Genomic DNA, 14,289 nt, shown 5'->3' on the forward strand with positions numbered 1-14,289 from the left:
TCACTGGCAATTGACCATTTTACTATATGCAATAAAACATATATCTAAATTTTTAAAAACACCTTGAATTCTTAGAATGCATTTTTAAACAATGAATTTTTGCATAGACAGACTTTTTGCCTGCATCAAGACAATTTCTAGATGAAGCAAGTGAAATAATGATTTTGAAAGATGCTTATATTTGTATAAAACACAAACATATATTTTCTTGAGTTAAAGTGTAAAAGTATTCTCCTTGAATATATAGAAAATTTGTAGGCAAGATAAAAATAACACTAAGTATAGAAAATGTGTTTTATTTTTTAAATTTGATGATTAAAGTGTTACAAAATAGTACCTTGGTCCTTACTTACTCCTTTCTTATGTAAATTAATTGACCACTTGGAAGTGGGTGTACCTTTTTCTCTCAACTTCTCTGTTGTTACCATGTGAGAAAATACAGAAAATAAATATCTATTTTGGCAAAAGAAACAGAGTCATGGAACTCAGAAGCTAGGTCATGCTGTGTTGATGTCAAGCAATGTCAGATGTCTGAATTAATATATATTCTATTTGGAAGCAATGTGAGTATAACAGTACATAATAATAGATCTCTCTACTTTTATATTTCATAGTTGATGTGGAATTTGCTGCAAACCGTATTAATTCTGTAGAGAAGCGTTGTGCTCTTAAATCACATAAAATTTTTATTGCCTGTCTTGCCTAATATTTCTTTTGCTCTCAAAACACTATCAGCTTAAAAAGAAAAAAGAAAAAAAGAAATCTTCTGCACATTTCTACCACTGTTGAAATTAAACGTGGTTTCAACTAAGGGCTATAATCTTCTCTATTCCAGAATAATGCCTTAGGTAACTATAATTGAAAGAAGTGAAATATGCAAAGAAAAATCATTAAAAGGAAGCATCTTTCAGAACTGTAATTAACTTGATTGGCTGTAAGGAATAAATTAAGGGCAAAGAAAATTAAAATCAGTATAATATAGAGGAGACACAACAGAATGCAAACCATGCAATCAAAAAGATAAATACTCTTGACCCTTTTGTTATATTAATACACATGTATTTTTTTCTAGTGATTTGCCCTTGTAGCATTTCTGTACCTTGGTCACATTCTACACAAAAAGAGATCGAAATAGATTGCAAGTTTTTAAAGAACACACTTAGGCCAGTCTCCTCACTGTAGAATGGCCTCAGAGGTGGCAACACAGGAGCTGAGTTATTGTAAGTGGTTCTTCTAGAGATTGGTTTATTTTTGCTGTGACAAGCTTTATTCTGTATTCTGCACCTTTACCAAGTGGCTAACCTATACTAAGGATGAACATAGAAGCAAAAAACAATGTCTTAGAGACATTTCTATACCAGCATACTAGCATACTTTTTAAAAACCTCATTCAGTGGTTTCCTTTTGTGTATAAAAGTGTATCATTTTAAATTTAGTCTTTCCAGGCTAGTATTTTATCTTTTTCAATAAATCCACCATAATCTTAATAGGAATATTTGTTGATATTTTCTTCATATTGTCAACCTTAAAAGTGGTAACTGTAAAGTTTCTAATCTCACTTAATATATGCTAGGACTGTAATAGATGCTAGGGCTATAATAGATGCTAGGACTATATAAGTCCTACCCATTTTTTGTGTAATGCAATAAATCCTGAAAATAGTATTAATTATATTTATTTATTTTTTGTAGAGACAGGATCTCACATGTTACCCAGGCTGTTCTCAAACTTCTGGAGTCAAGTTAAACTCCTGCCTTGGCCTCCCAAAGTGCTGGAATTCCAGGCATGAGACACGGCACACAGACAAATGTTTATTATAATAAGTCCTTTTATTTAGATAGATCAACAATCATATGACAAGTGTTTATCTTGTCTTCTAACTAAATTGTTATAAAGGAGTTCTATTTGACTTTCTTACACTGTTATAAAGCAACATTGCTGGGCCATTGAATTTTGGAATTGATTTACAAGTCTGTGCTGTCCTTTCCTTTCTATATCATAAATTTATATATAATTCCATGTAACAGAGGAATGTTATAACTGTCTCTGGCATAATTGTAAGTGATATTCTAATTTGCATTATTTTTGTAGAAATGTCATAGACTGATTCTTAAATCAAATTATAAAAAAATGCATAAAAAATAGCAATTATGGAACCAATTTCAGCTTCATTATATGGATAGATATGGATTTAAGTAACGGAAAAGCATATTTGGGGAAAGAAGCTCCTCTATTTCCAACAGTATCAAGCCTGCAAATTGTATTTATCAGAGAATATTTATGTACAATAACTCATTATTTCTTATTATCCAGCCAATGCCATATAGTCTATTGATCAAGGGCACTAATGGCCCTTTAAATGTCCTCTTAAAGTTGTTGATTCTGAACACCTGATATTACAAAGATGATTTTATCTATTTCTTTGTGCAAAATGTTTCTTATTGTGTAGAGTTTTGTAAATTTTAGTTCAAAGGAAAAAGACATACCTATCTTTAAAGATGTGTAGAATACACCAAAGTTGTAAATCATGCTGTCATACTACAATAGATCAAATCTTAGCTATATATTAAATTTACACATCTACATTAAGCTGGCTCATTTATTGTAGACAAATAGTCAACGTGAATTTGGTTATTTGGCGTGTCCATCTACTGCCTCAGAATGACAGAGACTCTTCCAGTGAAATCACTTATAAAACACTCAATTAATTTATGTCCAAATGATCATTAGCAATCATTACACAACTATGCTACTTATATTAAATATATGTTTCTTCAAAAGGTGTAAAACAATTTTGATATTTATTGTTTATCCGTATACTAAAGTACGTTAGTTTTAAAATACTGTGGAGAAATACCTCGAGAGTTCTTATTGCTCTCTTAAAAACATTCAGTGAAATATGCCTACGACGCACATAATAATACCTGTTCTAAAAGGAAGAGGTCGGTAATACTGTGTTTCAGTTACATTGAAAAGCCCTTTCTCATTCATTCAATTTTATTTTGTAAAAATGTTCCCACTACTGGTGTGGTAATCAGCCTTTCAGATTTATGAGGTATTTTTACGTGAGTGTTGGCCTAAAAGATAAAACACCTTGATCAATTGCCAGGTAACTCTTCCAGTCTTCCTTCAACACCATGTTAATTCAACACATTAAATTATTTTTAATTAAGTAATCATATAACCGTGAATGTCTTTTTTAGGAAATAAAGAAAAACATTATAATGTCTTCTAAAAGAACAGACATGGGAAATTATACATGTAGGAGATAGTGCAGAAACTGTTCCTATCAATTTAGAACAGCAACAACAACAACAACAAAAAGAATCCTGAACTAATCTCTTAGTTTAGCAGTATAGCCTCGGATTCCAGTTTTCTTAGGTTTTCATTGAAGCTTTATGATGTCAGCATTCCTTACCCCAGGGAATAGGGTGGGGCCCTCTTAAGATCCACTATCAGAAAGGCTGGGAAGATTGGAACAAGTGAAAGGAGGGTAGGGGAAGGTCAGAGAGATTCTGTTTACCGAGGCCTGCCTCTGAGGTTTAACATACCCAACAGTATAACAAAAGACTACAACAAGGGCTAGGGGAGTTATAAGCCAGGGGGCTTATATATATTTATACATTTGTAAATATTTATATATACATAAACAATATATTTATCTAACGTATATTATACATTAGATTATATTATAGAAATTATATATTAGGGCCGGGCGCGGTGGCTCAAGCCTGTAATCCCAGCACTTTGGGAGGCCGAGACGGGCGGATCACGAGGTCAGGAGATCGAGACCATCCTGGCTAACATGGTGAAACCCCGTCTCTACTAAAAATACAAAAAACTAGCCCGGCGAGGTGGCAGGCGCCTGTAGTCCCAGCTACTCGGGAGGCTGAGGCAGGAGAATGGCGTAAACCTGGGAGGCGGAGCTTGCAGTGAGCTGAGATCCGGCCACTGCACTCCAGCCTGGGCGACAGAGCGAGACTCCGTCTCAAAAAAAAAAAAAAAAAAAATTATATATTAGATATGTTATTGTATATTATATATACATATGCTTGTTCTTATTTTCTGTGGTATATATAAACAACAGAACCTAAGAAGAGCAAGTGACTAGGAGAAAAGCAGAAAAATAAAGGCATTTTTTTAAAGTCAAATAGAGAAAATTCTGAATCAAGTTATTGAAGTATTCACTAGATCCTTATCAAACATCATTTTCCAAACCCAGACTAAATTCATAAGCCTCAACTTATAAACAAAGACATTTTTTAAGAATTAGGAATTAGGTAAATGTTTAATTGAAACAATTTCAATTAAAAATGCTACATGTTTTTACATTTCTCATCTTTTATCCCTGAAAGAATGATGTTCTAACTCTTCCAGGAAACGTTAGCAAATTTATAAAAGAACACATCTTCAGGAAAGAAATTTTTAGAATCCAAAAGAGTACAGGCAAACAATTCATTGTGCTTAAGAGTATTTGAACTTAAACTAAATCTTAGTGTCTACATGGTGGATTATCTCTTTTGACTGTAAAATGATAATGATGTACATTAATAATTTAATAGCAAAAAAGTTTAAAAATACATTATCTGACATGTCGAATTAATAAACTTTAAAAATGATTGTAGTTGAATTTACTTGATTTCTAATATGTTATCAAATTTGCTTGAATTCAAACATAGTCAAATAAATGAAAGCCTGCTGTATTTTAAGGGGAAACATCTTGGGGATAGAAAACATGATCTGAAAATAACCGTCCCAAAAGCTCACAACTAAAATAATGTTTATAGTAACAAAGGATGCAAAAGTGTTTGTAAAACAGCTTTTATTTTTTAAATGAAAAAAAAAACCCACAATTTTTTGAAGCTGGCCCTATTATTCCAAAGAGGTGGTTCTGGAACAACCAGTCCTAACACTGCTTTCAACCAAAACAAAAGTGACAGAAACCCTAATTGTTGGAGCTTTGCCTGACTATTTCAACAAAATTCATTTTCCACAAAGCAAAACCATTAAAATGCAAAGGACTTTTTCTTTCAGTTAAATTAGGGTTATATCTGGAAAGAAATATGGTCACTGCAATTGTTGCTCTATTTGTAACCTTGAATGTACCAGAGATTTGAAAATAACCTTATTGTTTTCCATCAACAAAAAGAAAAAAGATAAATTCTTTTTTTAAGAGCAAAAAATATTGAGGTTATATTTTTCTCAATGAAGGAAAATGCCTTTTAGGAACAAATTATTTTTTTCTCTGGTATTTCTCTAATAAAAGCCTATGTATTATTCTAAGTTCATATCAAATGCTGTTTCTTAGAGACTTCTCTGATTTCTTCTCCCCAAGATTAGAAGGAAGAAATACATTATAGACATGCATAAAATGAAATACTGTTTAGCAGGTAAAAATTAATGAGCTGGGGCTATGTGAATGAACATGAGGAAACTGTAAAATCATAAGTTAAATAAAACAGTTTATAAGGCAATATAAATGATATTTTTATAAATAATATATTTCTATTTAACCTAATATTTAAAATACTGCTATTATTTAAAACCTTGAGCACATATAGTAAAAGTATAGAATCTGGATGATACTTTTAAACTTCAAATACAGGATACTGGTTATCTCTGGAGAGAAAGAAATAGAGCTATAACTGTGGAGTTGAAGCAGAAATTGAGGAATTTCTACTAGCCATGCAATTATTTTTATAAACCATTAAACATGACTGGAAGTTAATATGGCATAAAGTTAAGATTTGACAGTTGATTGGTAGATACATGGACATTTGTAAAATTATCCTATATACAATAATTTAACCTGTAAGTATTTCTTGGTTATTTATTTATTTTTTGAAGTGTAACATAGTGAAGAGGTGTATGCTTTATGGATACAAAAATGCATCTTGAAAACTAATGTAAAACAATAATCAACAGATGCAAATAATCCACCAAGGTCAACATATATGAAGACTTCAAGATGACTTGCCAAAGGTATCTGGTACTCACCTCCTCCATAAAGAAGAACCAAAGGAAATCATACTTCCAATAGAGCACATAAGAGAGAATGCTGAAATTCAATAGAGAAATCACAGGTAATTCCTCAGGCAAGGAGAGAGGCAAGCAAGGCAGCTTGCTCAGCCAGGATTTATTGGGAGCCTGGAGAGGCTCTCTGATGTTGGGAAAGCATAAGTGAATAACCCCCAGCAATTCATGTTTCTATCTTGTATTTCTTGTACGTCTTCTAGCCACAGGAGAGCCCCTCAACCTACATGGGCCCTGAGACTAACAGAGAAAGCTGCCTGGAGACTGTGTGATGGCAACCCATGTAGCTCCCAAGTCCTAAACAGCTACAACAAGACACCATTTTGAGTGCCTCACCCTAAGGCTGCATTCTGTTCTGATGCCCAACAGACCCTGAATCTCCACATCCCCATAGTTTCATTGACATGCCCTACCTGCAGCCATGGCCAAAGCATAAGCCATTGGCAGCAACCCTGCTGCCCCTGGCAACAGGGCCACTATGCATTTGTAAATGCTCCGAGGAAAGGCTTCCCCACTTAAAGCTGTCACCTGGGACTGAAATGTGTACTCCCCAGCTGCTGGTTTATAACTGCTGCCACTGAAAGCAACCTTGCTCTTCTCTGCAGCAGGCTCACAGCACAGAAGCTTGTACCACACAATCAATCATGCTGCCAGGAGCACCTGGAGGTCCAGGAATTGGCCCATCTGAAACTGCTAACATTGGTGACAGTATACACTAACTCTGGGGCCCAGGGATAGGCACACTCAGTCTGCCACTGCCGCCTCTGGGCTCTGAGGACTGACTCATCTGATGTTCCTGTCCAGCAAAATTACCACAGCCTCTACTAAAAATTGTGCCCTAAATCTCTGAGGATATCACAGACACTATTCATGCTGTTTATAGCCAAATAAATCATATGAAGATTATTACTGCATGTACCCAGAATCAAAGCCAAATTATGCTACCCAACCAATACCACAGATATATCTTCAGGAAAGTCCCTTCCTATAAAATCAAATGCAAAAAATTTGAAAGACATGATTGTGACCCCAGATGTGCAGACATTAGTGCAAGAATAAAAAAAAAAAAAAAAAGAGAGACAGCAAGGAAATGCGATGTCTCCAAAGAATCACAATAATTCTCTAGCAACAGATTCTAAAGAAAAAAAAAATGAAATCCCAGGAAAAGAATGAAACATAATGATATTAAAGAAGTTCAGTGGCATACAAGAAAACTCAGAAAAACAACACAAAGAAAGCAGGAAAAAACAAGTCAGAATGTGCATGAGAACTTTACCAGAGATAGGTGTCATAAAAATGAAACCAACAGAAATTTTGGAGCTGAAGTAACCATTGAATAAAATACAAGATACATTCAAAAGCTTCAAAAATGGACTAGATGAAGAAAGAATTTTAGAACCTGAAGGCAGGTCTTTTGAAATAATCTAGTCAGACAAAACAAAACAAAACAAAACAAAAAAAGAATTAACAAAGTCTATGTGACATATGGGACACTATAAAGCCAAATATCTAAATATTCAAATATTTGGTGTCCCAGAAGGTGAAGAGACTATGAAAATAATAAGCCTATTACATGAAATAATGGTTGAAAACTTCCCAAGTTTAGCAAGAGGCACTGTGCCCGGCCTCACATTTTCTTTACCCATTCATCCATTAATGGACACAGATTGATTCTTTTGTTTTTTTTCTTTTTATTTTTTGAGACAGAATCTCCCTCTGTCAACTAGGCTGTGGAATACAATTGTATGATCATAGCTCACTGCATCCTTGACCTCCTGGGCTCAAGCTATCTTCCTGCCTCTTCTTGGCTAATGTCCCTTCAAAGACTTGTACATGAATGTTCATGGCAGCTTTCTTTGTATTAGTCATGACTTAGGGTTATCAGATTTAAAAAGTACACATAGTTAAATTTGAATTTCAGATGAATAATAGAAAATTTTCATTGTAAGAATGTTCTGTCAACATTTTAAGACAGAGTTTTGCTCTTGTTGCCCAGGCTGGAGTGCAATGGCGTGATCTCAGCTCACCACAACCTCTGCCTCCCAGGTTCAAGTGATTCTCCTGCCTCAGCCTCCTAAGTAGCTGGGATTACAGGCATGCACCACCACGCCCAGTTAATTTTGTATTTTTCGTAGAGATGGGGTTTCTCCATGTTGGTCAGGCTGCTCTTGAACTCCTGACCTTAGGTGATCCACCTGCCTCGGCCTCCCAAAGTGCTGGGATTACAGGCATGAGCCACCACACCCAGCAAAACTAATGGTTTATCCAAGTATCTGAAATTCAAATATCACTGGGATTAGCATTTTCCATAATGTAGATGATCATAGAAGACATCATGCTAATTGTAAGAGGTCAGTCACAGAAGGACAAATACTGCATGATTCTACTTACCTGAGATATCTTAAATAGTTGAAATCATTGAAGCAGAGAATACGCTGGTGGTTGCTAGGGGCTAAGGGGAAGGAGGAAATGTGGAATTGTTGCTCAATTGATATAAAGTTTCAGTTATACAAGGTGAGTAAGTTTTCAAGATCTGCTATACAACATTGTACTTATAGTCAACAATATGGTATTACGTACATTAAAATACAAAGAGAATAGATCTAGTGTTAAATGTTCTTACCACAAACAAACAAAAATCTTACACAAGAACACAAGAACATTTTTGGAGGTGATGAATATGTTGAGTAGCTTGATTGTGGTGATATAATGTGTATATGGTATATGCATATGTCCAGACTCTTCAAAATGTATATATTAAATGTGTACAATTTTCATATATTAACTATATACTATAAGCTTATATCTATAAATACAGCTTAAGAAAAATATTGCATTTCTAAATTTTGTTAGAAAAACTTACTCATAGAAGTACTGGTTTTATCCTTTATTATGTGCAGTGTATTTTGTTATCCATAGGATATTATTGGAGTCTCACCAACTCTAAATTGTGCATGCATAATTCCTATCCCTACCATTTTCAAATACCAAGTAGAAAAGACCTGTGAGTGATGTATTAAACAAAGAAATAAATAATCCACAAACATTTCTTGAGTATTTATTGTAGGAAAAGCATCCAAGGAAATAATTGGATAAAGAATAGGAAAAGTTTTTGTTGGTTGGTTTGTTTTTATCTTCCGGATACATAACAAATTACTTGTTAGTTTTCTGTCAAGAAATTTATTAAGCCAAAAGATTGTAAAAATGCACTGAGTTGGTTGTGAGGCTGGTAGCAAATAATCTTACAAGAAAATTTTTAAAAGAAAATAGAAAGAATGCATGGCAAATATACAAGTCTAGAGATTGTTTAACATTTGTTCCAATAATAAGTAAAAGTAAATTAAAGTGAAAGTTTAAAAACAAAACAAATTTAACTGGTTATACTATATTTTTTCTCTCCTAATTCTGGCAACCCTATGCCCATCAATAGGAAAATGTGATATTTTCATGCATTGAATCACTACAAACCAATAAAAAGAAAAAACAATTGATATATTCAATAACATGAATAAATCTCAAAATAATTATTGAGTGAAAAAAGCCAGACAAAAATTAAGGCACTGTATAATTCTATCTACATAAAATTCTATGAAATGCAAAGTAATGGACAATGACAGAAAACAGATTAATGGTTGCCAAGGAATGTGAGAAGGAGTATAGTGCAAGTGGAGATTGTTATTACAAGGAGAAAAAAAATTGGGGAGTTATTGGTATGTTCATTATCTCAATTGTGGTGCTGATTTTCACAGATGTATACCTATGTTTAAACTCATCAAATTATACATTTTAAGCAAATGCACATTATTTGATGACAATCACCTCAAAGTTTTTTTAAGTAAACAAAAATTCAAAAAGAAGAAAATAAAAATAAAATTTAAAATTCAATAAATTCTTACTTGTTAAAAGTAGTTAAAGAAAGTTAAAAATTAAGTGTATATAAATAAGGAGGTGTGGTTTTTATATAAAAATGCACATACTTTCATATAAAATAAATAATTTAAATAAGCACATAACTTGTTCATGAAAGGGAAAAGTTGTTTTTAGTTTAATGTAAATTTCAGCAGCCCGGCATAGTGGCTCATGCCTGTAATCCTAGCACTATGGAAGGCCAAGGTAGGAGAATTCCTTGAGCCCAGGAGTTCAAGATCAGCCTGAGTAATATAGGGAGACCCTATCTCTGTTAAAAAGTATATAAAAAATAAATAAATTTTAGCAGAATAATTATGAATTTTTCTTAAGTTTAAATTATTCTCAAATCTGTTTATAATACCAAGTATCTAGAATTCTAAAACATTTGTTCAAAGAAAATATGAAGTATATAGTTTGAGAAAACAAGATGTTAAATATTTTGCAAGAAACTAAGTAATAATTTTATGTTTTCGTTTAACACAAATATATTAGACATATAGTATTTGACAGTTCTTCCTGGAGTCACTGCTACAAAAATAAAAAATATGTCAAAGTTACTTTCTTGGGCTCATATTCTATAGGTGGTAATAGTAAAAAGTAAATTAAAAAATATATAATTCCTGACAATGTGCATTAATATGGCAACAAAAACACCAGATGTAACAGAAGAAGACATAAGTGAAGTGTGTTATTCTTCATAGGATGTCTGAGTAAGGTCTTTTCAAAGATGTGACACGTGATTTCAAATTTGAATGGAGGAAAGGAGCAAACCACTCACTCTCTGAAGAACAGAATTTCAGTCCTGGGTAAAAACTTCGGCAAACTTGAAGACAGCCATGGAGACTACTGAGTTTGAAGCCCAGTGAGTGAAAAGAAGAAAAAAAGAATGGTGGGAAAGGAGCTCAGAGAGGTAGTCAGAAACTAGATTACAAGATATCCTATAGGCAATGATTGGACTTTGAATTTTATTTATTCTAAGAGTGACAGGGAAGGATATAATCTGACTTATATTTTCAAAAGATCTGTTTGATTACTTTTTGAAATATAAAGCATTAGAGAGACAAGAGTTAGAAAGAAATTATACCAATCAAGCTGAGATATGGTAGGCTGGAATGAAATAGTGATAACAAATTAATGAGAATTAGTCCACTTTTCAAATGTGCACAGAAATAACAGGAGTAATTGATTACATTGGGAATCATAAAAGAAAAAGGAGTCAATGATAATTTCAAGTATTTTGCTTAAGCACTTTATGTTAAAGTTAGGATGATTTACTAAAATGCATAACACACTAAGATATGACCAGGTTCCTGTAGAACAACTAATATTTTGGTTTTGCATGTCATAAGTGTGTGATGCCTAATTGACTTTTACATGACGTTTTCATGTAAACTATCAGACTTGTACAGGAGTCTGGAATTCATGGGGAGGGTCTTCGCAGGATTTAAGTCTGGAATCATTATCTCTTAGTTGATAATTAAAGTCATGAGATGAACCAAGTCACCTAGCAAATGACTGTAGATATAGATGAGAAAAATTCAAAGTAGGGAGCAGTAAGATAGTAAGATATGCAGGAGGGTTTAATATCTCAGAAGTCAAATGAAAAAAATGTTTCCAACAATAGACAGTGATTATGATCACAGCAGTGATCAAATGCTGCTGAGAGCAAAAATAACCAAATATTCTATTTGGTGATGTAGGGGTTATTGGTGACATTGAGTGGAGCAGAATAGTATGGATAAAGTCTTGATTGAAATGGATTTTAAGAGAGAGAGAGAGAGAATTCATTTCTAAACAACTCTTTCGAGGTCTACAGAGGAATTCTATTTGAGGACACTGCCTTGCACCTCTAATCCCAGCTCCTCTGGAAAACTCTGATTTTTTTTCTTTTTTGGAGAACAATCCTCATAATTTTCAACTAGAAGAAGTCAGTTGATCTCCTTTGATTTTTCCTTCATAGGTATCTTTGTGGATTTCCAGGAAAAAAAAATTTGCTACTATCTCCAACACTAGTCTTTCATCTAGATGCTATCTCTAAAGGATCTTTTAATTTTTATAGATACTATTTGCAGCTTTGTCAGTTTGGGAAGAAGAATACTTCCCCTAGCAGCTCTTCGGCATCATTCTTGGGATCCAAAGCCCAGTTTATTTGTATATTTTATATTTCTTAACTTCCTTAAACTATATATTATAGTTCTTACAGTTACTATATATTATGGTTTTTGACTTTCTTACACTAAAAACCTCATGACCCCCTGTGCTCCGTGGATTTGTTGGAACTGAGCTTGTGTTATTTCTGGAACTGTCATCTTTGAAGCAATTTTCTTTCATGGGTATTTTAAGCTGAAGTTTTCTCTACATTTATTCCTTAATCAATCCCATCCATTTTGCTTTCTATGTTCCCGGAATTTATCAAAATGAACTTAATGAAACTGTCCTTCCTTATTATTCTGTGTTGTTATTAATTTAATTCTACTTTTATGGTATTTTCTGATATTTTGAGGAATTTTGTTAGAGAGGAGAAATACCAAAATTATCCTTTAAAAATAAGCAGTGAATTTATAAAATTTTGACTTAGAAAAAGATGTATCACACCATTATTTTAAGTTATAAAAAAGTTATACCTGAAGCTTTAATCCCAGCCAAAAGAAATACAAGTCAAATAGATGAATTCACTTAAGCTGAACAAATATGCTTACTGATGCTAAACCATATATTTTATTTAGATTATTATTTAGAAGTCAATGGGTTCTGAATATAATTATTTAATTGAATATATGAACCAATATTATAAGACACAATTCTAAGTATATAAATTGTAATTACAATTGATAATGAACTAAAGGAAACTTTTGCCAGCACTCTAATCAGGTCAATGTTAAAGCATATGTGCAAAAGATATGCCACAAACTATTAGAAGAGTGTTTAATAGTCTAGAATTATTTAAAATATTTTACAATAATATATTTATGTCAACATACAACACAAACATATATTAATATATTTAATATAATTTATATATACTTTTTCTAAATATGTAAAAGGAGTTGAAAAATACTATTCCTGAGTAAAAATTAAATAGAAAATTATGGCTTAGGGTAAAGTTTGTAATAATACAAAATGATAATTGCTTCATATGAAGCATTAGGTTACATTCTTCTATTTTAGCAATAATTGAGATATATTATACTACTATTCTAATTTTTATAGAGAGAGATGAGACATAGGAAGTGAAAGTTACTTCCTTATGAAATCATAACAAACAGTTTCTCAGACCACAATGCAATCAAATTAGAGCTCAAGATTAAGAAACTCATTCAAAACCACACAACTGCACGGAAATTGAACAAACTGCTCCTGAATGATTCCTTGCTAAATAATGAAATTAAGGCAGAAATCAAAAAACTCTTTGAAACTAAGAGAACAATGAGATAGCATCTGGGACACAGCTAAAGCAGTATTAAAAGGGAAATTTATCCACTAAGTGCCCACATTGAAAAGCTAGAAAGATTTCAAATCAGAATGGTGTGGTGCCTCACTCCTGTAATCCCAGCACTTTGGGAGGCTGAGGTGGGTGTATAGCTTGAGGTCAGGAGTTTGAGAACAACCTGGTCAACATGGTGAAATGCTGTCTCTAGTAAAAATACAAAAATTAGCCAGGCATGGTGGAGGGTGTCTGTAATACCAGCTACTGGGGAGGCTGAGGCAGGAGAATTCTTGAACCTGGGAGGCAGAATTTCCAGTGAGCCAAGATCACACCACCACACCCCAGACTGGGTGACAGAGTGAGACTCCATTTCAGACAAACAAACAAACAACTCCCCCCACGCCAAAAAAAAAAAAAAAAAAAAAAAAAACAGAAAAAAAGAAAAAAAAAAACTCTGAAATCAACATCCTAACGTCACAACTAAAAGAAATAGAGAACCAAGAGCAAAGAAACCACAAAGCTAGCAGAAGACAAGAAATAACCCAGATCAGAGCAGAGCTGAATGAGATAGAGACACAAAATACCTTCAAAAAATCAACGAATTCAGGAGCTGTTTCTTTGAAAAAATTAAAATAGATCACTAGCTAGATTAATAAAGGAAAAAGAGAGAAGAATCAAATAGATACAATAAAAAATGATAAAGGAGATAACACCACTGACCCCACAGAAATGCAAACAATCATCAGAAAATACTATAAATGTCTCTATGCAAATAAACTAGAAAATATAGAAAAAGTTGATAAATTTCTGGACACATACACCCTCCCAAGACTGAACCAGGAAGAAGCTGAATCCCTGAATGGATCAATAATGAGTTCTGAAATTGAGGTATTAATAAATAGCCTACCAACTAAAAAAAG

This window comes from Rhinopithecus roxellana, chromosome 8 (genome assembly GCF_007565055.1).
Source record: "Rhinopithecus roxellana isolate Shanxi Qingling chromosome 8, ASM756505v1, whole genome shotgun sequence".
Taxonomy (NCBI): Eukaryota; Metazoa; Chordata; class Mammalia; order Primates; family Cercopithecidae; genus Rhinopithecus; species Rhinopithecus roxellana.